The following is a 26,818-nucleotide window of genomic DNA, read 5'->3' as shown; positions in this document are numbered from 1 at the left end:
GCTCTAGTAGTTTTCTGGTAGCATCTTTAGGATTCTCTATGTATAGTATCATGTCATCTGCAAACAGTGACAGCTTTACTTCTTCTTTTCCCATTTGGATTCCTTTTATTTCCTTTTCTTCTCTGATTGCTGTGGCTAAAACTTCCAAAACTATGTTGAATAAGAGTGGTGAGAGTGGGCAACCTTGTCTTGTTCCTGATCTTAGTGGAAATGGTTTCAGTTTTTCACCATTGAGGACGATGCTGGCTGTGGGTTTGTCATATATGGCCTTTATTATGTTGAGGAAAGTTCCCTCTATGCCTACTTTCTGCAGGGTTTTTATCATAAATCGGTGTTGAATTTTGTCAAAAGCTTTCTCTGCATCTATTAAGATGATCATATGGTTTTTCTCCTTCAGTTTGTTAATATGGTGTATCACGTTGATTGATTTGCGTATATTGAAGAATCCTTGCATTCCTGGAATAAACCCCAGTTGATCATGGTGTATGATCCTTTTAATGTGCTGTTGGATTCTGTTTGCTCGTATTTTGTTGAGGATTTTTGCATCTATGTTCATCAGTGATATTGACCTGTAGTTTTCTTTCTTTGTGACATCCTTGTCTGGTTTTGGTATCAAGGTGATGGTGTCCTCATAGAATGAGTTTGGGAGTGTTCCTCCCTCTGCTATATTTTGGAAGAGTTTCAGAAGGATAGGTGTTAGCTCTTCTCTAAATGCTTGATAGAATTCCCCTGTGAAGCCATCTGGTCCTGGGCTTTTGTTTGTCGGAAGATTTTTGATCACAGTTTCAATTTCAGTGCTTGTGATTGGTCTGTTCATATTTTCTATTTCTTCCTGATTCAGTCTTGGCAGGTTGTGCATTTCTAAGAATTTGTCCATTTCTTCCAGGTTGTCCATTTTATTGGCATAGAGTTGCTTATAGTAATCTCTCATGATCTTTTGTATTTCTGCAGTGTCAGTTGTTACTTCTCCTTTTTCATTTCTAATTCTATTGATTTGAGTCTTCTCCCTTTTTTTCTTGATGAGTCTGGCTAATGGTTTATCAATTTTGTTTATCTTCTCAAAGAACCAGCTTTTACTTTTATTGATCTTTGCTATCGTTTCCTTCATTTCTTTTTCATTTATTTCTGATCTGATTTTTATGATTTCTTTCCTTCTGCTAACTTTGGGATGTTTTTGTTCTTCTTTCTCTAATTGCTTTAGGTGCAAGGTTAGGTTGTTTATTCGAGATGTTTCCTGTTTCTTAAGGTGGGATTGTATTGCCATAAACTTCCCTCTTAGAACTGCTTTTGCTGCATCCCATAGGTTTTGGGTCGTCGTGTCTCCATTGTCATTTGTTTCTAGGTATTTTAAAATTTCCTCTTTGATGTCTTCAGTGATCACTTCGTTATTAAGTAGTGTATTGTTTAGCCTCCATGTGTTTGTATGTTTTACAGCTCTTTTCCTGTAATTGATATCTAGTCTCATAGCATTGTGGTCGGAAAAGATACTTGATACAATTTCAGTTTTCTTAAATTTACCAAGGCTTGATTTGTGACCCAAGATATGATCTATCCTGGAGAATGTTCCATGAGCACTTGAGAAAAATGTGTATTCTGTTGTTTTTGGATGGAATGTCCTATAAATATCAATTAAGTCCATCTTGTTTAATGTATCATTTAAAGCTTGTGTTTCCTTATTTATTTTCATTTTGGATGACCTGTCCATTGGTGAAAGTGGGGTGTTAAAGTCCCCTACCATGATTGTGTTACTGTCAATTTCTCCTTTTATGGCTGTTAATATTTCCCTTATGTATTGAGGTGCTCCTATGTTTGGTGCATAAATATTTACAATTGTTATATCTTCTTCTTGGATTGATCCCTTGATCATTATGTAGTGTCCTTCTTTGTCTCTTCTAGTAGTCTTTATTTTAAAGTCTATTTTGTCTGATATGAGAATTGCTACTCCAGCTTTCTTTTGGTTTCCATTTGCATGGAATATGTTTTTCCATCCCCTTACTTTCAGTCTGTATGTGTCTCTAGGTCTGAAGTGGGTCTCTTGTAGACAGCATATATATGGGTCTTGTTTTTGTATCCATTCAGCCAGTCTGTGTCTTTTGGTGGGAGCATTTAGTCCATTTACATTTAAGGTAATTATTGATATGTATGTTCCTATTCCCATTTTCTTAATTGTTTTGGGTTCGTTATTGTAGTTCTTTTCCTTCTGTTGTGTTTCTTGCCTAGAGAAGTTCCTTTAGCATTTGTTGTAAAGCTGGTTTGGTGGTGCTGAATTCTCTCAGCTTTTGCTTGTCTGTAAACGTTTTAATTTCTCCATCAAATCTGAATGAGATCCTTGCTGGGTAGAGTAGTCTTGGTTGCAGGTTTTTCTCCTTCATCACTTTAATTATGTCCTGCCACTCCCTTCTGGCTTGTAGAGTTTCTGCTGAGAGATCAGCTGTTATCCTGATGGGGATTCCGTTGTGTGTTATTTGTTGTTTTTGCCTTGGTGCTTTTAATATGATTTCTTTGTGTTTAATTTTTGACAGTTTGATTAATATGTGTCTTGGCGTATTTCTCCTTGGATTTATTCTGTATGGGACTCTCTGTGCCTCCTGGACTTGATTAACTATTTCCTTTCCCATATTAGGGAAGTTTTCAACTATAATCTCTTCAAATATTTTCTCAGTCCCTTTCTTTTTCTCTTCTTCTTCTGGAACCCCTATAATTCGAATGTTGGTGCGTTTAATGTTGTCCCAGAGGTCTCTGAGACTGTCCTCTGTTCTTTTCATTCTTTTTTCTTTATTTTGCTGTGCAGCAGTTATTTCCACTATTTTATCTTCCACCTCACTTATCCGTTCTTCTGCCTCAGTTATTCTGCTATTGATCCCATCTAGAGTATTTTTTATTTCATTTATTGTGTTTTTAATCGATGCTTGATTCATCTTTAGTTCTTCTAGGTCCTTGTTAACTGTTTCTTGCATTTTGTCTATTCTATTTCCAAGATTTTGGATCATCTTTACCATCATTATTCTGAATTCTTTTTTCAGGTAGACTGCCTATTACCTCTTCATTTTTTAGGTCTGGTGGGTTTTTATCTTGCTCCTTCTCCTGCTGTGTGTTTTTCTGTCTTCTCATTTTGCTTATGTTACTGTGTTTGGGGTCTCCTTTTTGCAGGCTGCAGGTTTGTAGTTCCCGTTGTTTTTGGTGTCTGTCCCCAGTGGCTAAGGTTGGTTTAGTGGGTTGTGTAGGCTTCTTGGTGGAGGGGACTACTGCCTGTGTTCTGGTGGATGAGGCTGGATCTTGTCTTTCTGGTGGGCAGGTCCACGTCTGGTGGTGTGTTTTGGGATGTCTGTGGACGTTTTATGATTTTAGGCCACCTCTCTGCTAATGGGTGGCGTTGTGTTCCTGTCTTGCTAGTTGTTTGGCATAGGGTGTCCAGCACTGTAGCTTGCTGGTCGTTGAGTGAAGCTGGGTGCTGGTGTTGAGATGGAGATCTCTGGAAGATTTTCGCCGTTTTATATTATGTGGAGCTGGGAGGTCTCTTGTGGCCCAGTGTCCTGAAGTTGGCTCTCCCACCTCAGAGGCACAGCACTGACTCCTGGCTCCTCAATTTGGGATGATTTGTTGTCTATTCATGTATTCCACAGATGCAGGGTACATGAAGTTGATTGTGGAGCTTTACTCCGCTGCTTCTGAGGCTGCTGGGAGAGGTTTCCCTTTCTCTTCTTTGTTCTCACAGCTCCTGGGTCTCAGCTTTGGATTTGGCCCCGCCTCTGCGTGTAGGTCGCCGGAGGGCGTCTGTTCTTCGCTCAGACAGGACAGGGTTAAAGGAGCAGCCTCTTCGGGGGCTCTGGCTCACTCAGGCCCGGCGGGAGGGAGGGGCACAGAGTGCGGGGCGAGCCTGCAGCGGCAGAGGTCGGCGTGATGTTGCACCAGCCCGAGGCGCACCGTGCGTTCTCTCAGGGAAGCCGCCCCTGGATCCCGGGACCCCGGCAGTGGCAGGCTGCACAGGCTCCCAGAAGGGCGGTGTGGACAGTGACCTGCGCTCGCACACAGGCTTCTTGGCGGCGGCAGCAGCAGCCCCAGCATCCCACGCCCGTCTCTGGGCTCCGCGCTTTCAGCCGCGACTCGCGCCCGTCTCTGGAGCTCCTTTACGTGGTGCTCTTAATCCCCTCTCCTCACGCACCAGGAAACCAAGAGGGAAGAAAAAGTCTCCTGCCTCTTCGGCAGCTCCAGAGTTTTCCCGGACTCCCTCCCGGCTAGCTGTGGCACATTAGCCCCCTTCAGGCTGAGTTCTCGCCGCCAGCCCCAGTCCTCTCGCTGCGCTCTGACCGAAGCCCGAGCCTCAGCTCCAGCGCCGCCCGCCCCGGCGGGCGAGCAGACAAGCCTCTCGGGCTGGTGAGTGCCGCTCGGCACCGCTCCTCTGTGCAGGAATCTCTCCGCTTTGCCCTACCCAGGTATGTGGAGAGTTTCTTGCCTTTTGGGAGGTCTGGGGTCTTCTGCCAGCGTTCAGTAGTTGTTCTGTAGGAGTTGTTCCACGTGTAGCTGTATTTCTGGTGTATCTGTGGGGAGGAAGGTGATCTCCGCATCTTACTCTTCCGCCATCTTACCCGGAAGTCTAGAATTACATTATTAAAGATTTTTCTTAAATAGAAATCTATCTTTGTTCTAGAAATATTAACCAATATGCCTGACTCTTTAGCTGTATGATCTTGGGAAAGTTACTAGACTCTCCGTACTTTAGTTTCCATATTTGTAAAGTAGAGAGGATTAAGTAAGTTTATAATACCACCAGGATACAATTGTCTATAGGTCTCTCACATTTCTCTATGACTTGTGAAGAAAGGCACTGATTGCCCTTTCTCTGGACTCTCTTCTCAAGAATATTTTTAGAGGGAAAATAGAGATAGAGTCTGCCTCTGGAGCAAAGGGAAGGCTTGCTTACTGTCCATTATTAAAGATTTGGATTCCCAAAGCTCAGGGATCCCTTCCTGTAACACCATCCACTTTATATGCAATGAGGCCCCTCTGGTAATTTGAGGAAAAGGGAACTAATGCAAACATGCTGATCCTTATGCTGCTTGCTGTGTCCAGAGTAACAAAGTCCTTTGTCTCTTACCCGGGAGTCTCGTGTCTCTGTCAGCATCCATGAAACTGTGGCAGAATAACTTGTTAGCTTGAAAGTAGGGTAAAATCTGAGACCCTTTACAGTTTTTGGCACATATGACAGTCTTGGAGTCTGGAATGTAGAAAATGTTCAACAAATATTAATATTTATCACCATCAACATTATTTAGCATCAAAAATACTAAGATTTGACCTAGCAATTATACTTCTGGGAATTTGTCAGGCTGAAAGTTGTGAGATATGTGTAAAGTGCTAGATATTAATTGTAAATTTTTAATAAAAATTGGAATAAACATAAATGACCATCCTATAAAAATGCTATCACCACAGTAATACCATCAAACACAGCCATTCTAAAACTCAGTGTCATAAAGCCAAGCATTAATTTTCACACTCGTGATGTCTGTAAGTTGGCTGGGAAAACTCTGCTCCATGTGTCCCCTTCTGGGGCCCAGGCAAAAGGGGGCAGTGACTATCTGGGGCATACTCTTCTTGGGAATGACGGAAGAACAAGAGGGCAAGCCCAATTGCACAAGCATGTTTCAAGCCTCTGCTTGTGTCACATCTGATAATATCTTAATGGTCAAAGCAAGTAACACAGCCAAGCCCAAAGTCAAGACATGGGAAATTATACCAAGACCACCACAAAGCCATGGTAAGGATGTTCAATGTACTATAGAAGAGTGAAGGATTGGAATCCACAATTTACTCTACCATAATCAATAGGAAAGTGGCTAACTAAATACAGTGTATTCATACTAAGCAGCCATCAGAAAGAATGAGTGAATCTGAATGTTCTAAAATGGAAAATGTATACAATACATTACTGAATGAAAAGGACAAATTGTGAGATATGCATATGATCCTATTTTCATTTAAAAGAAAAACCTTTGAATACATGTATTTATTTTATATGGACAATAAGGAGCTTGCATAGATGCACAAACCATTAGTATTTATCTTCAGGATTGAAATTGGGAGATGAGGGATAAATTCCTTCCACTTTATGCTTTATGCACTTTTGTATTATTAGAAAAAATGTTTTATAAATATGTTTTACTTTTGTAATTAAAAACCTGATAAAGATAAGACAAAAATACTAAAAGAAAATGACAAAAATGTTTTTAGCTTCCAGGTATTTTTTAGTTGATGACTCATTTTCCATTCCCTTTCCCCAGTATACATAAGAATAAAATAATTCTAATACCTAGAAGATTTTGGTCTCAGATCCTGCCCCTACAAAACTTCATTCTGCTTCAGAAATGATTTGTTTCATTCCACATAATCACCTTTAGACTTATGTGATACATTTTGATACTGTTGGGTCTCTCGGTAGAGCAGAGAATTCCTAATAATATTTAAGGATTTTCTGAGTTTCTTGACATTTATTTCAGATATGTAGTTTTTCTGTTTTAAAATTCCCATTTGGTTCTTTTTTATTATTACTATAGTTTCTATTTCTTTATTTTTTTAAATAAATTTCTTTATTTTTGGCTGCGGTGGGTCTTCGTTGCTGCACCCAGGCTTTCTCTAGCTGTGGCGAGTGGGGGGCTACTCTTCGTTGTGGTGCATGGGCTTCTCGTTGCTGTGGCTTCTCTTGTTGCAGAGCACGGGCTCTAGGCGCACGTGCTTCAGTAGTTGTGGCACGTGGCCTCAGTACTTTTGGCTCGCGGGCTCTAGAGCTCAGGCTCAGTTGCTGTGGTGCATGGACTTAGTTGCCCCACGGCATGTGGGATCTTCCTGGACCAGGGCCCGAACCCGTGGCCCGAACCCGTGTCCCCTGCATTGGCAGGAGGATTCTTAACAACTGTGCCACCGGGGAAGCCCTAGTTTCTATTTCTTAGTTGAGAAGATCTCTATCTTTTCATCCATTTCAAGTGTTTACATTTACCACATGGTGTATTGTTAAAATAGCTACTTTAGAATCTTTGTCTGATGTTTCCACCATCTGTATCAAGAGCCAGCAAGCTAAAGCCTGTAAACCAAATCCAACCTATTGTCTGGTATTGTTTGGTTCATGAGCAAAGAATTGTTTTCACACTACAGTTTTAACCAAAGCTAAACTTTTAAATGGTTGGGAAAAATTTTTTAAAGGCTAATATTTTGTGATGTGAAAATTACATGAAATTAAAATTTCACTTTCCACAAATACAAATTTATTGGAACACAGCCATGCTTATTCATCTACATATTGTATGTGACTGCCTTTGTACCACAATGACAGAGCGGAGTTGTTGTGACAGAGATCATATGGCCCAAATAACCGAAAATATTCCTTCCATTTGGCTGTTTACATAAAAAGTTTGCACCTGATCTGGGTTATCTCAGGCTTTGCATCTGTTGAGTGTCTTTTCCATTAAGAATTGGCCACATGTTCCTAGTTTTTTGTATGTTGAGTAATTTTGGATTGTGTTCTGGACATTTTGAATAATATATAGTGAGACTCTAGGACCTGTTAAAGTCCTCTGGAGAATGTTGATTACTTTTTGATTTAACAGAAATCCACCTAGTTAGGTTCACACTTTAAGCTCTGTCTCAACTTCTGTGGGAGTGACTCCAATATCATTTCAATTTTTGAAGGCTTTTCTATGCTACTTTACATCTATTTCATGTGTGTACAGCTCGGTGGTGAGCTTGTGACTTACGTTGGTTCATACACAGAACCAAATGATCTCCTTTAGCTCTCTCCTCTCTGATATTTCCATCATTTTCTCCAACTTTTTAGGGCCCATTTTCCCAGTCTTCTGACTAGAAAGATGGTATTTCTCTCAGAGTTATAGTTGCCCATGGTACTGCACAGTTACACACAACTGGAGTTTTCCTTAGGTTAACACCAGCAGATAAAAGAGAAAAAGAAAAAAAGAAGAAGAAAGGAAAATTAACCCCTGCACAAGCCATTCTTCAAATTTTGAGTCCTCTCCATGGTCCACCTGTTATTTTTCTCCCTGAAATACCCAGGTAGTTGCTATTCATATACTGTCCATGGTTTATATTTGTATAAGGTTTTAGCTCCTGCATGGAATTAAGGGGTTGAGATTTCCAGGGCATAAACACATCCTAAGCAATATCTTAATAATCCATATAGCACTATTTGGTAATAATCTTGCTCTAAAATTTTGGACTTCGTGAGATTCAGAATATGCAAAAGGCAATATCATGTTTGATTTACCCAAGACCATCAATCCTCATGAATCCTGAGAATTTATACTAGAAGGTAGCATGAATCCTGAGAATTTATACTAGAATGTCATGAATCCTGAGAATTTATACTAGAATGTAACAGGTGAATGAATTCCCATGATGAATCCTCATTGACCTGGGTGAAGAGGTTTACAGACCATGATAAATCCAAGTGGACTCAAACTATTTATTCTGGAAGATTTAATATGAGGAGTTTTGTGGTCAGTCAGTGAGGCCAGGACTCTTATTTGCAAGTGACAAGAGGAAGAGAAGAAGAAAATAATTTTTTACAAGTCCAGGGAGGATTTAGTGTGGTAGAAAGACCAATGGCCCCCCCAAAGACGTCCACATCCTAATCCCCAGCACCTGTGAATATGTTACCGTGCATGGCAAAAGGAACTTCACAGATGAAGATCTTGTCATGGAGAGATTCTCCTGGATTTTCTGGGTCCAAGTAATCACAAGGGACTTTATAAGGGAAAGAGGAAGGCAGGAATGTCAGAATTATAGAAGAAGATGACATAATGGAAGCAGGGGTCAGAGAGAGAGAGAGAGAGCTTTGAAAATGGAGGAAAGGTCCATAAGCCAAAGAATTCAGGTAGCCTCTAGAATCTGGAAAAAGCAAGGAACCAGATTCTCCTCTAGAGTCTCCAGAAGGAATAAATCCTGTCAATAACTTGACTTTAGCCCAGTGACACTGATTTTGGATTTCTGCCCTCCAGAACTGTAAGGTAATAAATTATATTGTCTTAAGCCACTAAATTTGTAGCAATTTGTTATGGCAGCAATAGGAAACTAGTACAGTTAGCTCAGCCACAAAATGGATCCATTGACTTAAATTATTATTAGCAAGGCTAGGGCCCAGCTCCTCCTTCTCTCTCCCTCCCTCCCCCCCAACTTCCACCAACTTACCCTTCCTTCTGTTTATCTCTACTTGACCTCACTTCTATTGCAGATACAGGCTTTTCCCACGTGGTAAGGAACATGGCTGTAAGCAGCACCAATTTCACCTCTTTCTAGCCCCTGTGTCTTTGGAGTCAAATGGGACTTTATGCCCTAGAGCCATTTAGAATCTCAGAGGAGGACTTTAATTGGCTTGGCTAGGGTCAGGCGCCCAACCATTGAACCAATTATCCCAATAAATGGAAGAGGGAATAATGATAAGCCAGAACTGCCTGAGTTACCTGCAGAGCCCTCCCCCGCAACTATGTGAAAGGTAATGAAATGGCAGTCCCACTAGAAGCACGTGGAAAAAGTAACAAATTCTCCGAAGGAGAAAGGGGTGCATTCAGACAAAGTGAACAAATGTCCAGACAGCTAGTCATTTTATTAGCTAGACCCAGCAAGGATAATGTCAATACATAAACCTGAATTTCCATTGAGATTACCAACTAAGACCACAGTCCATCTCCTTTTCTATCAACGTGGCTGCACTCACTTGCTCACATCCCCAGGTGCTCAGTTAATGTTAGATTTTGTGTTAAGTGAAAGTAAACTGAAAATAACAGTGACTTAAATAAGATGGTGTTGGGGGAGGGATGGTTTCTCGGTCATGTAAATGAAATCAGGAGGTGGACAGTTCAGGGCTGGAAGATGCTCCTTGGTGCCAGGGTTCTAGAAATTTCTTGTCTACCATCCTTAAAAGGGACTTCCACGTTATGGTTCCAGATGGCTCCTCAGGCTCTAACCATAATTTTTGTACCGCACAAGGCAGAAAAGAAGAAATAAAGAGGAGCACCTCTCCTTCCTAAAGATATTCCCTGGAAGTTAAACACATCCAGTTGATCAAAATATAGTCACAGAGCCTCGTTCTCAAGCCACAGGCTTATTTCCTGAAAGCTACTGGAAAATATTTTTTAACATCGTTATTGGAATATAATTGCTTTACACTGTTGTGTTAGTTTCTGCTGTATAACAAAGTGAATCAGTTACATGCATACATATATCCCCATATCCCCTCCCTCTTGTGCCTCCCTCCCACCCTCCCTATCCCACCCATCTAGGTGGTCAAAAAGCACCGACCTGATCTCCCTGTGCTATGCAGCTGCTTCCCACTAACTATTTTACATTTGGTAGTGTATATACATCAATGCTACTCTTTCACTTTGTCCCAGCTTACTCTTCCCCCTCCCCATGTTCTCAAGTCCATTCTCTATGTCTGTCTTTATTCCTGTCCCTCCCCTAGGTTCATCAGAACCATTTTCTTTTTTAGATTCCATATATATGTGTTAGAATACGGTATCTGTTTTTTTAACAACTTTATTGGAGTACAATTGCCCCAAAATGGTGCATTAGTTTCTGCTTTATAACAAAGTGAGTCATCTATACATATACACGTATCCCCATATCTCCTCCCTCTTGCATCTCCCTCCCATTGTTTTTCTGTTTCTGACTTACTTTACTCTGTATGACAGACTCTAGGTCCATCCACCTCCCTACAAATAACTCAATTTCGTTTCTTTTTATGGCTGAGTAATATTCCATTGTATATATGTGCCACATTTTCTTTATCCATTCATCTGTTGATGGACATTTAGATTGCTTCCATGTCCTGGTTATTGTAAATAGTGCTGCAATGAACATTGTGGTACATGTATGTCTCTCTTTTTTAAAAAAAAAAAATCTTTATTGGAGTATAATTGCTTTGCATGTTGTGTTAGTTTCTGTTGTACAACAAAGTGCATCCGCTATATGCATACGTATATCCCCATATCCCCTCCCTCTTGTGTCTCCCTCCCACCCTCCTCATCCCACCCCTCTAGGTGGTCGCAAAGAACCAAGCTGATCTCCCTGTTCTGTGCAGCTGCTTCCCACTACCTATCTGGTTTACAGTTGGTAGTGTATATATGTCATTGCCACTCTCTCACTTCGGGTCAGCTTACACTTCCCCCTCCCTGTATCCTCAAGTCCATACTCTAGTAGGTCTGTGTCTTTATTCCCGTCTTGCCCCTAGGTTCTTCATGACCATTGTTTTGTTTTGTTTTTAGATTCCATATGTATGTGTTAGCATACGGTATTTGATTTTCTCTTTCTGACTTACTTCACGTTGTATGACAGACTCTAGGTCCATCCACCTCACTACAAATAACTCAATTTCATTTCTTTTTATGGCTGAGTAATATTCCATTGTATTTATGTGCCACATCTTCTTTATCCATTCATCTGTCGATGGACACTTAGGTTGTTTCCATGTCCTGGCTATTATAAATAGAGCTGCAATGAACATTGTGGTATATGACTCTTTTTGAATTATGGTTTCTCAGGGTATTTGCCCTGTAGTGGGATTGCTGGGTCATATGGTAGTTCTATTTTTAGTTTTTAAGGAACCTCCATACTGTTCTCCATAGTGGCTGTATCAATTTACATTCCCACCAAGAGTGCAAGAGGGTTCCCTTTTCTCCACACCCTTTCCAGAATTTATTGTTTGTAAATTTTTTGATGATGGCCATTCTGACTGGTGTCAGGTGATACCTCATTGTAGTTTTGATTTGCATTTCTCTAATGATTAGTGATGTTGAGCATCTTTTCATGTGTTTGTTGTCCATCTGTATATCTTCTTTGGAGAAATGTCTACTTAGGTCTTCTGCCCACTTTTGGATTGGGTGTTTTGTTTTTTTGATATTGAGCTGCATGAGCTGCTTGTATATTTTGGAGGTTAATCCTTTGTCAGTTGCTTCATTTGCAAATATTTTCTCCTTTTCTGAGGGTGGTTTTTTTGTCTTGTTTAAGGTTTCCTTTGCTGTGCAAAAGCTTTGAAGTTTCATTAGGTCCCATTTGTTTATTTCTGTTTTTATTTCCATTTCCCTAGTAAGTGGGTCAAAAAGGGTCTTGCTGTGATGTGTGTCATAGAGTGTTCTGTCTATGTTTTCCTCTAAGAGTTTGATAGTGTCTGGCCTTACATTTAGGTCTTTAATCCATTTTGAGTTTATTTTTGTGTATGGTGTTAGGGAGTGTTCTAATTTCATTCTTTGACATGTAGCTCTCCTGTTTTCCCAGCACCACTTATTTAAGAGGCTATCTTTTATCCATTGTATACTCTTGCCTCCTTTATCAAAAATAATGTGACCATATGTACTTGGGTTTATCTCTGGGCTTTCTATCCAGTTCCATTGATTTATATTTATATTTTTGTGCCAGTACCATAGTGTCTTGATTACTATAGCTTTGTAATATAGTCTGAAGTCCAGGAGCCTGATTCCTCCAGCTCCATTTTTCTTTCTCAAGATTTCTTTGGCTATTTGGAGTCTTTTGTGTTTCCATACAAATTGTGAAATTTTTTGTTCTAGTTCTGTGAAAAATGCCATTGGTAGTTTGATAGGGATTGCATTGAATCTGTAGATTGCCTTGGGTAGTAGAGTCATTTTCACAATATTGATTCTTTCAATCCAAGAACATGGTATATCTCTCCATCTGTTTGTATCATCCGTAATTTCTGTCATCAGTGTCTTATAGATTTCTGCATACAGGTCTTTTGTCCCCTTAGGTAGGTTCATTCCTAGGTATTTTATTCTTTTTGTTGCAGTGGTAAATGGGAGTGTTTCCTTAATTTCTCTTTTATAATTTTCATCATTAGTGTATAGGAATGCATGAGATTCCTGTGCATTAATTTTGTATCCTGCTACTTTACCAAATTCACTGATTTGCTCTAGTAGTTTTCTGGTCGCATCTTTCGGATTCTGTATGTATAGTATCATGTCATCTGCAAATAGTGACAGCTTTACTTCTTCTTTTCCCATTTGCATTCCTTTTATTTCTTTTTCTTCTCTGATTGCTGTGGCTAAAGCTTTCAAAACTATGTTGAATAATAGTAGTGAGAGTGGGCGACCTTGTCTTGTTCCTGACCTTAGTGGAAATGGTTTCAGTTTTTCACCATTGAGGATGATGTTGGCTGTGGGTTTGTCATATATGTCCTTTATTATGTTGAGGTAAGTTCCCTCTATGCCTATTTTCTGGAGGGTTTTTATCATAAATGGGTGTTGAATTTTGTCAAAAGCATTTTCTGCATCTATTGAGATGATCATATGATTTTTCTCCTTCAGTTTGTTAATATGTTTTATCACATTGATTGATTTGTGTATACTGAAGAAACCTTGCATTCCTGGGATAAACCCCACTTGATCCTGGTGTATGATTCTTTTAATGTGTTGTTGGATTCTGTTTGCTAGTATTTTGTTGAGGATTTTTCATCTATGTTCATCAGTGGTTTTGGCCTGTAGTTTTCTTTTTTTGTGACATCTTTGTCTGGTTTTGGTATCAGGGTGATGGTGGCCTTGTAGAACGAGTTTGGGAGTGTTCCTCCCTCTGCTGTATTTTGGAAGAGTTTGAGAAAGATAGGTGTTAGCTCTTCTCTTGCCTTGCTGGAGCACCAAGGCCCTGACAGCCACATGGCTCAGAAGAAAAGGAAGGGGCTTCTTAGTGTGTGGAAACTTTTCCCTCTTCACAGCTGCCTCCCAGAGGTACGGGTCCCATCCCTATTCTTTTGTCTCTGATTTTCTTTTTTCTTTTTCCCTACCCAGGTATATGGGGATTTTCTTGCCTTTTGAGAAGTCTGAGGTCTTCTGCCGGCATTCAGTAGGTGTTCTATCAGAGTTGTTCCAAATGTAGATGTATTTTTTATGTATTTATGAGGAGGAAGGTGATCTCCACGTCTTACTCCTCTGTCATCTTGAAGGTCTCCAGCTGGAAAATAATTGAACTTGAGGGAGAAAAACTTTCTAGATTTGTAACTTTGGGAAGTCATAAGCTAAGACTCAGTTTGAATTTGAGGGTGTGACAGTTAAAATAATTTTTAACTAAAAAAACACATTATTTCTCTTAGTTTGTAATGGAAAGGATGTTCTGAACTGATTGTTTTCCATTTCTCTTATCTCTCTTTAGGTATTGTAATTGGGTGACTAGCTTCAATACTTTCCTGTAATGGCCATTTGAAATGGCACTTTTGACCTCCATTTTGCAGAATCCCAGTGGCTTTTATTTGCCACCATTCCTCCCGACCTCTGTGCAGATATGACCCCATTATCACCCTTATCCTTTTGGACATACTCTCTTCACTTGAATTTTAGAATAGAGCACTCCAAATCAAGCACAAACTTAAATCCTCAAAGCTGAGCTTGAAGCTAGACTCTATGCTGTAAAAAAAAAAAAAAAAAACCTTCACTGAAGTCTCAGAGGATATGGAAGGGAAACCCAGTACAGACTACTGGCTACCGGGTGTGGCTGGTTTTGTAACCCTGGTTCATCCATACAGCTTCTCTTCTGCCTAGTTACCACATTGCTTCTGTGGCAGAGGCTGGTTTCCTTCTCCTCTTATGAATAGCTTCATGTACTTGGAACCCAGGCCTGGAGAAGGGGGGGAAATTCCCTTCTCACCCTATTTAAGGTCTTTATCTTCCAAAGAAGATTGACAGTGACAATAATCACACCCTTCATAACAGCTCAATACCATCCCTGACATGACAGCTCAATGCACAGTATCTGATGAGTACGGGAGATGCACTCCCAGCAGCAGAGAAATTGCAACCTTAAATCCCCCACTTCCAAAGAGCAGAGAGACAGATTTTTAAAAACATTTCTCAACCCTGTGTTATTATATTTTAAATAATATACGTGGGACAGCAGCAATTCAGTCTGAGATGAGCTTTGTCAAAACCAGTCTAGTTTCTTTTATGACCTCTTCTCCAGTGTGAGATGAAAATATATGCACACGCTCCTGCCATTCTTAGGATTATGGGGTCTTATCTGTGATAACCACTCAAGTGAGAACACAGCCATCTCATCAGACCCCAGCAACATTCTATAGGCACAGTGCAGTTTAAATCTACTCACAGTAAACTTTTCTCCAAAGAGGAAACAGATTGCAGAGATTCAGTTCTGGATCAAGCAAAGAGACAAAACCATGATCACAAATTCAGTTCAGCTTTTTAGAACACACAAAGCAGACACTTGGGTGCCCCATGTCATATCCCATTAGCTCATGTGATTCCAGCACAGAGGTGGTGGACAATTCAAAACACAGTGCCAGTGTCTAGTCTCAATGTGGGCAGTGAAATCTCTCCACCTTTCTAGCTCACGGTTTTCTATGAAGCCACAGAAGGCCACTCAGAACAAGCAGGCTCAGCTGGAAAGGTGGGAGAGGGAATAGTTAACAGCCCTGTGGGCAACCATCAACCAATGATGGAGGGAGGTGAGAGAATAACCGGCCCCCCTCCAGTTCTTTAGTAAAATGATTCTGGAGCACATTCTACATGGTTCTTCAGAGGGTTCCCAGGGGGAATCAAACCCCAATTGCCCACAGGTCAATGAGGCACTATTTGTTGGCTCTTCTCCTTTCTCTATTTCATTATTTACACCCTTTTATTTCAGCTTCCTGGGATCACCTCCTAAATAAACAATATGCACCCAAGTCCTGATTCTGTTTCAGGTATTGGGAAGACCCAAACTAAAAATCACAGAACTCCAATTCTAAACCATTTTACGTGGGCTCCAGTTTTCTTTTGTATATTTATTTTTTTTTGACTTTTTTTATTAGTTTCTGCTTTATAACAAAGTGAATCAATCATACATATACATCTGTTCCCATATCCCTTCCTCTTGCGTCTCCCTCGCTCCCACACTCCCTATCCCACCCCTCCAGGCGGTCACAAAGCACCAAGCTGATCTCCCTGTGCTATGTGGCTGCTTCCCACTATCTATCTACCTTACGTTTGGTAGCGTATATATGTCCATGCCTCTCTTTCGCTTTGTCACAGCTTAACCTTCCCCCTCCCTATATGCTCAAGTCCATTCTCAATGGACTTGTGTCTTTATTCCTGTTTTACCCCTACGTTCTTCATGACAATTTTTTTTCTTAAATTCCATATATATGTATTAGCATACGGTATTTGTCTTTCTCTTTCTGACTTACTTCACTCTGTATGACAGACTCTAGGTCTATCCACCTCATTACAAATAGCTCAGTTTCGTTTCTTTATATGGCTCAGTAATATTCCATTGTATATATGTGCCACATCTTCTTTATCCATTCATCCGATGATGGACACTTAGGTTGTTTCCAGCTCTGGGCTATTGTGAATAGAGCTGCAAAGAACATTTTGGTACATGTCTCTTTTTGAATTATGGTTTTCTCAGGGTATATGCCTAGTAGTGGGATTGCTGGGTCATATGGTAGTTCTATTTTTAGTTTTTTAAGGAACCTCCATACTGTTCTCCATAGTGGCTGTACCAATTCACATTCCCAAAAGCAGTGCAAGAGTGTTCCTTTTCTCCACAGCCTCTCCAGCATTTACTGTTTTTAGATATCTTGATGATGGCCATTCTGACTGGTGTGAGATGATATCTCATTGTAGTTTTGATTTGCATTTCTCTAATGATTAATGATGTTGAGCATTCTTTTATGTGTTTGTTGGCAGTCTGTGTATCTTCTTTGGAGAAATGCCTATTTAAGTCTTCTGCCCATTTTTGGATTGGGTTGTTTATATTTTGGCTATTGAGCTGCATGAGCTGCTTATAAATTTTGGAGATTAATCCTTTGTCAGTTGCTTCATTTGCAAATATTTTCTCCCATTCTGAGGGTTGTCTTTTCGTCTTGTTTATGGTTTCCTTTGCTGTGCAAAAGCTTTGAAGTTTCATTAGGTCCCATTTGTTTATCTTTGTTTTTATTTCCATTTCTCTAGGAAGTGAGTCCATAAGGATCTTGCTGTGATTTATGTCATAGAGTTTTCCTCTAAGAGTTTGATATTTTCTGGCCTTACATTTAGGTCTTTAATCCATTTAGAGCTTATTTTTGTGTATGGTGTCAGGGAATGATCTAATCTCATACTTTTACATGTCCCTGTCCAGTTTTCCCAGCACCACTTATTGAAGAGGCTGTCCTTTCTCCACTGTATATTCCTGCCTCGTTTATCAAAGATAAGTTGACCATATGTGTGTGGGTTTATCTCTGGGATTTCTATCCTGTTCCATTGATCTGTCTTTCTGTTTTTGTGCGAGTACCACACTGTCTTGATTACTGTAGCTTTGTAGTATAGTCTGAAGTCAGGGAGCCTGATTCCTCCAGCTCCGTTTTTCGTTCTCAAGATTGCTTTGGCTATTCGGGGTCTTTTGTTTTTCCAAACAAATTTTGAAATTTTTTGTTCTAGTTCTGTGAAAAATGCCAGTGGTAGTTTGATAGGGATTGCATTGAATCAGTAGATTGCTTTGGGTAGTAGAGTCATTTTCACAATATTGATTCTTCCAATCAATGGAGATACGATGACCCAAAACCTATGGGACACAGCAAAAGCAGTTCTAAGGGGGAAGTTTATAGCAATACAATCCCACCTTAAGAAACAGGAAACATCTCGAGTAAATAACCTGACCCTGCACCTAAAGCAATTAGAGAAAGAAGAACAAAAAACCCCCAAAGTGAGCAGAAGGAAAGAAATCATAGAGATCAGATCAGAAATAAATGAAAAAGAAATGAAGGAAATGACAGCAAAAATCAATAAAACTAAAAGCTGGTTCTTTGAGAATATAAACAAAATTGATAAACCATTAGCCAGACTCATCCAGAAAAAAAGGGAGAAGACTCAAATCAATAGAATTAGAAATGAAAAAGGAGAAGTAACAACTGACACTGCAGAAATACAAAAGATCATGAGAGATTACTACAAGCAACTCTAGGCCAATAAAATGGACAACCTCGAAGAAATGGACAAATTCTTAGAAATGCACAACCTGCCAAGACTGAATCAGGAAGAAATAGAAAATATGAATAGCCCAATCACAAGCACTGAAATTGAAACTGTGATTAAAAATCTTCCAACAAACAAAAGCCCAGGACCAGAGGGCTTCACAGGTGAATTCTATCAAACATTTAGAGAAGAGCTAACACCTATCCTTCTCAAACTCTTCCAAAATATAGCAGAGGGAGGAACACTATCAAACTCATTCTACGAGGCCACCATCACCCTGATACCAAAACCGAAGATGTCACAAAGAAAGAAAACTACAGGTCAATATCACTGATGAACATAGATGCAAAAATCCTCAACAAAATACTAGCAAACAGAATCCAACAGCACATTAAAGGGATCATACACCATGATCAAGTGGGGTTTATCCCAGGAATGCAAGGATTCTTCAATATACGCAAATCAATCAATGTGATATACCATATTAACAAATTGAAGAAGAAAAACCATATGATCATCTCAATAGATGCAGAGAAAGCTTTCAACAAAATTCAACACCCATTTATGATAAAAACCCTGCAGAAAGTAGGCATAGAGGGAACTTTCCTCAACATAATAGAGGCCATATATGACAAACCCACAGCCAACATCGTCCTCAATGGTGGAAAACTGAAACCATTTCCACTAAGATCAGGAACAAGACAAGGCTGTCCAATCTCACCACTCTTATTCAACTTAGTTTTGGAAGTTTTAGCCACAGCAATCAGAGAAGAAAAGGAAATAAAAGAATCCAAATTGGAAAAGAAGAAGTAAAGCTGTCACTGTTTGCAGATGACATGATACTATACATAGAGAATCCTAAAGATGCTACCAGAAAACTACTAGAGCTAGTCAATGAATTTGGTAAAGTAGCAAGATACAAAATTAATGCACAGAAATCTCTGGCATTCCTGTACACTAATGATGAAAAATCTGAAAGTGAAATCAAGAAAACACTCCCATTTATCATTGCAACAAAAAGAATAAAATATCTAGGAATAAACCTACTTAAGGAGACAAAAGATCTGTATGCAGAAAATTATAAGACACTGATGAAAGAAATTAAAGATGATACAAATAGATGGAGAGATATACCATGCTTTTTTGTATATTTAAATGTTCTACTTGGGTGGCTTTTTTTTCAAATTAAAAATAACTCGTATCAAAGCTGCATTCAATTCTCTATATCTACCAATACTCAAAGACTGATTGTAGCTCTGAGATGACATTTTGCCCCATCCCCAGATTTCTACTATTTCCATCAGTGCCTCAAAGATCTTAGAAATGTGTTGAGCCAAGACTGAAGTTTAAAGAACCATGTTCAATACCCCTCCAGCTCTTTCTGCAAAGTTGAAGTGCCTGTGAAGCACATGCCTTAGAAATGGGAACTTAACCTTGATCTGAGGGCAGAGGAAAGGCTACTTTTCTCTTTCACATCTTGCTCCAAGTGTCAATACCTTCTCACTGTGTAGTTAACTGCCTTCTCTGCCAACTTCCTTGTATCTTAAAGGTGCAAGCTTATTGATTCATTAATTAAACAACAATTTATTGCTTGAGTCAGACACAATGCTAACTACAGGGGGAATAGAAATTAATAAGACAAGAATCCAGAATACAAGGGGATCACTATCTCATAAAGGAGACTGAAATGCAAACAACCCATCTGCTGTGATCAAGCCTAATAAGGCCCAGAGAGTACATAGGTAAGGCATCTCAAGAGGACATCTCACATGGATCCAGGTAGTGAGGTCTGAGAAAATTTTCTGGAGGAAATAATGCCAAGATTAAGTAAAAAGAGATGAGTAGGTGTTGTCCTGTTGACTTAAGGCCAGAAAGGGAACTCCAGGATGGAAGAACAGTCTGTGCATGTGTGTTTGTGGGGAAAAGTAAGATGTATACGGGAACTGAAAATGCTGTGTGAGTAGAGCAGAAATGGTGAGAAATGAAACTAGACAAGGGTAGTTGGATCAAAGTTATGCTAAGGAATTTTGTCAGTAAATATGAAGTTATTTGCCTAGGGAGTGAAATGGTTAGATTTACGCTTTAGAAAGATAGATTTGTAGTTCTATGAGAACAGATTGGAAACAGGAAAGGATAGATATAGAGAAACTGATTAAAAGGCTATAGCAATATCCAGGCAAACGATTCTGAAGATCTGAATTTATATATGGCATACTTGATATATCACTGAAAAATTTTTGTGTGTGCCGTATCTACTTACAGTCCATGGAACAGATTTTTCGAATTGTTAAATTAAGAAGCTATTCAGGAGGCAGAAATGGTGGCCCACAGAGACTGGTTGAATGTAGAGGTGAAGAGGGAAGAATTCAGGATGGCTTGGTCAACAGGGTAGAACATATAGCCATAATGAGACAGAGAAAAGCGGAAGTGGATGAGATTCTGGTGTATATTAGTTATCGCTGCTGTGTAACAAAGTTCCATAAACTTAGTAGCTTAAAACAACACATTATCTCACAGTTTCTGTGAGCCAGAAATCTGGGCATGACTTAGTTGGGTCCTCTGCTTAATGTCTCACAATGCTGTAGTCAAGGTATTGGCCAAGTTTGCATTCTCATCTGGAGGTTCAACTGGGAAAGTATATGCTTCTAAGCTCACTCAGACTGTTGGCAAAATTCATGTCCTGTGATTGTAGAACTGAGGGCCCCAGCTTATTGATGATGACAGCTGGAGGCTGCCCTTAGCTCCTTGAGGCCCCTTGCAGTTTCTAGAGTCTGGCCACAGATCCTCACCCCCTGGACTCTCCCAACATGACTACTAACTTTGTTTAGCCAACAAGGAGTCCCTAGAGGAAGTCTGCTAGCAAGACAGAATCTAGTATAACTTAACGCCACAGGAGTGCCATCCCACCAACTTTGCCATATTCTACTGGTTAGAAGCAAGTCTCAGGCCCCACCCACTGTCAGGGGGAAAGAGTTACACAAAGGTGTGAACACTATGAGGCTGGAATCAAGGGCCACGGAGGGGAAAGATGAGTTCAGTTTGGACATGTTGAGTTTCATGTAACATCTAAGTAAAGATGTCCAGTGGGATATGTGAGTCTAGAACCAAAAGAGAAGTTTAGGGCTGAAGCTATAAACCCACAATCCATGTTGAATATAAATGGCAGGTGAAATGATGGAAGTAGATGATGTTGTCCAGGAAGAGTGTATATGTAAGGGTCTGTGGAGATGGAGATGAATTAATATCCTCTCTGTAAACTTGAGGACAGCCAAGTTGTTCCTCAGCCTTCTTCTTTTCAGAGTGAAACAATACTAAACACCCATTTCTAATTTCTCCGTACCTACTCATTTTTATAATCCTTTATTTCCTTTGTTCCCCTCTGGACATTCATTTGTTTTTGTATGATATGCTTAAATGAAGGAACTAAAATAAGAGGCAGTGCATTAATAAAGGTTATGATTAATCCCCAACAAAGCAGAACTACCTCCAAGGAATTTCAACATCTTTTTTGTTTGTCCCCATTAATATAATTCAAAGATTTTAAATAATTTATTGTATCCTAAAAGGTATTTCACTTACCATAGACAATACTGAAAGAAGCAAAAAATAATTGAAGTCTCCTCAAAGTAATTAAAAACCTCAGAGCGTATCTAATAGTAATTTAAAGAGTGAGAAGGAACATATAGTTATTGACAGGTTTGATGAATTAATTTGGGCGTCTGTGTTGAAGGGTAATAAATAAGGGAAGAATGTTAACAATGTTTCCAGTACATTCAATAGGTTACTATAATATATCTGGTCTAGTTCTTTAGATTTCTGGAGTCAGAATTTACAGGAAAATTGTAGATTGTGTAAGTTAGGGAGTTGCATAAATTAGATAACAATATTACTTTTTGTAGTGTTACAGCAAGTGACCAAAGGGTTGAAAAAGAGAAAGTATTGGGGTGATGGCTAAGGGGTGTGGACTTTCTATTTGGGATAATGAAAATGTTCTAAAATTGGTTGTGATGATGGATACACAACTCTATGAATATATAAAAATAATTGAATTGCACAATTTTAATGGGTGAATTGTATAGTATTTGTATTATATCTCAAAGTTTTTTGTTTGTTTGTTTTGTTTTTAAGATGGGACAATGGTGCTTATTTGCTTATGCATTTTTTCACATGCTATATCTCTATTCTCCACTAGGGCAAGGTGAAGGGTGGAACCCGTAGTGATTCTGAAGATACTCAGTTGACAGGAAATAAGAAACTTCTGTGCTCTTGCTGCTTCTCTAAGCCATCATAGACGAAACATAAATCTACCCCTTTCTTCAACAAACTCTGGAATCGACCAACCTCTCTGTGTCCCACCCCCGCTCCCCACCCCCCTCTCATCTCCCCTCTCTTTCCTCCCTCCACCTCAACCTCTTTTTCTCTTCTTTCTTTTTTTGATTATCAAATGCATATTGATGAATAACTGTAGTGCTCAGAGATAAAACTTGTAGTTTAGTAACTTGGTTTCTTTACTTATGGTTGAAGGAAACAGTTTATATATCATTTTAAAATTAGATTTATGTACTTTATGATAGCCTTTATGTTAACTTTTAAAATACAGAACCATTGTGTTATCTGTTTGACTTTCCAGATCGGATTTTCACCCTTCTATTCCCTGTTCTGTGCCACAGGAAACTGACCTTTATGGAGAGCATCAGACAAGCTATCTTGGCTTTTAGTTGGTTGTGGCCAATGGAAGGCACAGGCAAGCGATCAGAGGAGGGAGGAAAGAGAGCCTGGTATTGATTTTCCCTAGAAGGCCTTGGTTTAGGCAACAACTGGGATCCTCTAATTCCTGTACTGCAGGTCAAAGCTCCATCAGACCCCTGTCCTAAACTGCAGCTCACACCAGGTTCTGGAAACATGACTCCCCCCCTTGCCCTTTCAAATGCACAGGTGGTCAGGACTTCCCACCGTTGCTACTTCCTGGCTGCTTCACCACGTCTTGCTTTTCTTTATAACTGCCCATCCCTCCGTGAACAGTCCCTTTTTATCCTCCATAACCTCTCTCTAATTACTCCTTTGAGTGTGCCATCTCTTCTTGCTGGGATCCTAACTGATTTAACCATAGCATATCTTATTTCTGGACATACACACAGGGAAAAAAATGTTGCCAACCCCCTTAAAACAAAACAGAATGGGAATGATGTACATCAGCTTCAGGGTAGTGGTTATTTTTTAGGAAGAGAGGGAAGGAGGAAAGTGAGAGTTAGGGGTTTTATTTGTTTGTTTTGGTTCGTTTTTAAGCTATTTCTAAACTGTCTTAGTTCTGAAACTAATACTTAACAATAACAACAAAAAAGTAAAATAAATATGGCAATTAATTAATGCTTGTTTAATCTCAGTCATGGCCACATGGATGTCTTTTTTCTGTATTTTTGAAAAATAAGAAATGAAATAAAATTTACCTTATTTTAAATTTAACCTGTTTTTAAAAGAATCTATTCTGTATGACAGGTTGGATGTACACATGAATGCAGATTTGTGTTCATGGACTAAGGAAATGGAAAACCATGCCTGAACATTTAAGGTCCTAGACTTTTTGAATTGCACACAAAAACTTAGCTAAGTTCCTATTGTTCCCAGGAGAAGTGATGACATTACCCATCTTAGAGTTCTCATGGAAACAGTATCTCAGGGCCACATAATCTCTTGAAAAATGTATATACAGATAAACTTGGAGCAGATTTAACCTTGAGGCTACTGCAAAGAGAAATCTTTACTGGCCCTGGCAGCTTCTGGTTTGGGGAGGAAAAGAGTCCATGAGCAATAGTATAAGCAGAATGGAAGACTGTGAGGATGGCCAGGGACTAGGAATTAAAGGTGTTTGCTGTAAATCCTCAGTTTCTAACCTAGAAACATTTTTTGCTAATTATTATATGGCTCAAATTCTTCTTCTAGGGCCTTGGAGAAGTCTCTGATGAAACTGGTGGGCTGACACACTAAGTCTTCTAGACTGCCTCTGAATACTCATTGTCTCTATAACATACACACTCCCTTGTTCTCAGCCATATTGTATGTGGGGGATGGACCCCACTCCCAGCCATAAGGGCAGGTCCAGATTGGTATAAACCAATTCAATCAGATTATCCCAACCCTCAGTCCCCTCAGCGACTGGCTCAGGAATATGCACATAATCTAAACAGAAGTAATGAGGCCTAATAAGACCTTGAAGGGACTTCAAGAGCAGAGAGGCTTTCACTCTTCCTCTGGGTTTAGGGAATTAAGGATATGAGGAAGATGGGATTGCTGCAGCCATTGTACCATCAGGAGAGGAACCGGATTGATGATGAAGCCCTGAGGAGGCAAAGCCAACATGGATCCTAGGGTTCTAGTTTGGCCTGAAGTCAGACTGTGCCTGGTGCCAGCCCTAACTGAAGTTAGGGGGGCTGACACATTTTTCTTTCCTTCCCTTCCCTGCACTTTCCTTCCTCCTTCCCTCCCTCCCTCCCTTCTTTCCTTCCTTCCCCCTCCCTCTTCCTTCCTTCCTGCCTTTCTTTCTTTCTTTCTTTCTTTTCTTCCTTTCTTCATTTCTTCCTTTCTTTTCTTCCTTTCTTCCTTCCTTCCTTTCTTCCTTCCTTCCTTCTACATTTAGTTTGAAAGCCCTACTAGTGTAGAGGCACATAGTGCAGTGTGACTCATAACAAATACCCTCTGATCAACTGAAAAGGTAGATTTGCTGAATTATACAGGGAGTCAAATCAGGCAAGAATTGTATTTGGATGATAGTAACAGACACAAATAGTGACTTGTGTACCCAAGAGTTTATTATCTCATGGATAGTAAGTCCAGAGTTTGACATTTCAAGCTGGTACAGTGACCCTGCAAAGGCTCAGACTTATTCTACCTTTTTTGCTTCACTGCCCTAGTCATGGATTCCACTTCCAGTGTTAACCCTGGAGTTTATAGAAGCTGCTGAACTCCATCCAACATATCTGTATTTGAGGCAGAAGATAGGAAGAAAAGAGGAAGAACAAAAGGAAGGGTACACCTTCCAGTTAAATCAACTTCCTTTAACCATTCTTTCTGGAAGGCCCACTTATTACATTTCGTTGGCCAAATTTTAATCTTATAATTGTATCTGGAAAAGAAGCTGCTAAGTATAATATTTTATCTGGAGCTATAGGTTCCCATGGTAGACCGAATCATGGCCCCCTTAATCCCTCAAATTTGTGAACATGGCAAAAGTTACTTTGCTGATATGACTAAGTTAAGGATCTTGAGACAGGAGGATTATCCTGAATTTTCCAGGTGGGTCTAATGTATTCACAAGGATCCTTATAAGAGGGAGGCAAGAGGGTTCAAGGTAAAAGAAGGAGATGGGACAATGGAAGGAGAGGTTGGAGTGATGAGCCTTGAAAATGGATGAGGGAGTCCCAAAACAGGGAGTACAGGCAGCCTCTAGAAGCTGGAAAAGGCAAGGACATAGATTTTTCCCGAGAGCCTCCAGAAGGTAGGCCTGATGATACCTTGACTTTTTGTCCAGTGAGACTGATTCCAGACTTCTGACCTCCAGAACTGCAAAGTAATACATTTGTATTTTTTAAGGCACTAAATTTGTGGTGATTTGTCATAACAATGATAAGAAACTAATACACTACTCCAGATGAAGTCAGTGTTCTTTTACCAAGGAAATGTGCTCTATCAGTTTCTGCCAGAGTGGGAGGTAATATACATGTGGAGGGTTGTGCATCCCCAAACCTGTCGCTGCTTGGGTACAGCCAGTTTACAAGACAATTACCATTACATTCTTCTAATCGTAAAAGCAGGCTCATCTAAAGAGAGTGCCTTAGTCGGTGTACTTTAATTTGGAACCATAGTTAGCTGAAAAGAAGCCCCCACATTTTCATTTCATCAGGTCTTTAGTTCGTAAAAAGTAAGGGAATTTTTTGTTTGGTTTTGGTTTTTGTTTTGGTGGTGGGACGGGGTGTGGGGGAGTAATAACACCTATATTTGCCACAGCTTTAGCTAGTCAAAGGAAAAAGAGCATATTTGCAACTGGATTTCAAAAAGTAGATTAGAGTGCTTTATAATTGTATTAGAAAACCTCCCACTGGAAGTCTGGCTGTCATGAGCCAGGGGCTTCTTATGAAGGCCATGAAGGGATCCTGTTTCTTTTGACAGCTAGGTGGGTGAGATAAATCTTGTTATAAACAAACTAAACCAAAATAATAAATGCCTAAAGTAATAAACTATTATTGTTATTAGAAACAATTATATGACAGTGCTCAAAGAAAAATGATATTTTCCTTAGAGGAGTCAAGGCAAAATGGAATGAAATTCTTTATTGCAGGGTTTCTTTAATGCTCATGAGTGACATTTCTGAATGCTGTTTAGACAAAGTCCCTCTGGCATGGCAACTGTTGCCAGGTAGGGCTTAGCTTCCTAAGGAGTTCAATGAGATAAGAGGCTGCTTTTAATCAACAAGCCAGAGGAACCATACATAGTCTGTAGGCTGAGCACCTAATGCTTCCTCCCACTAGTCAATGTCCAGATCAGATAAGCAAGAATAAAAATGGTACCGTACAAATCTCTATCTACATGCAAGGCTGTGGGTCACCCTGGCCTTCAAGTAGTGGGCTGCTGGTGCCATTAGATGGCCCTTGAGTTTGATTTTATTATCTTCCTCCAATAGTGTGAACCCTTAGTTTGCTTTGGCATAAAATAAGTTAAATAAGCCTCCAGGAGAGTTGTTTTTTTTTGTTTTTTGTTTGTTTGTTTGTTTGTTTGTTTGTTTGTTTTGCGGTACGCGGGCCTCTCACTGTTCTGGCCTCTCCCGTTGCAGAGCACAGGCTCCGGATGTGCAGGCTCAGTGGCCATGGCTC

The sequence above is a fragment of the Mesoplodon densirostris genome, chromosome 20, assembly GCF_025265405.1.
Source record: "Mesoplodon densirostris isolate mMesDen1 chromosome 20, mMesDen1 primary haplotype, whole genome shotgun sequence".
Lineage (NCBI taxonomy): Eukaryota > Metazoa > Chordata > Mammalia > Artiodactyla > Ziphiidae > Mesoplodon > Mesoplodon densirostris.
This window is presented reverse-complemented; position numbering follows the sequence as displayed.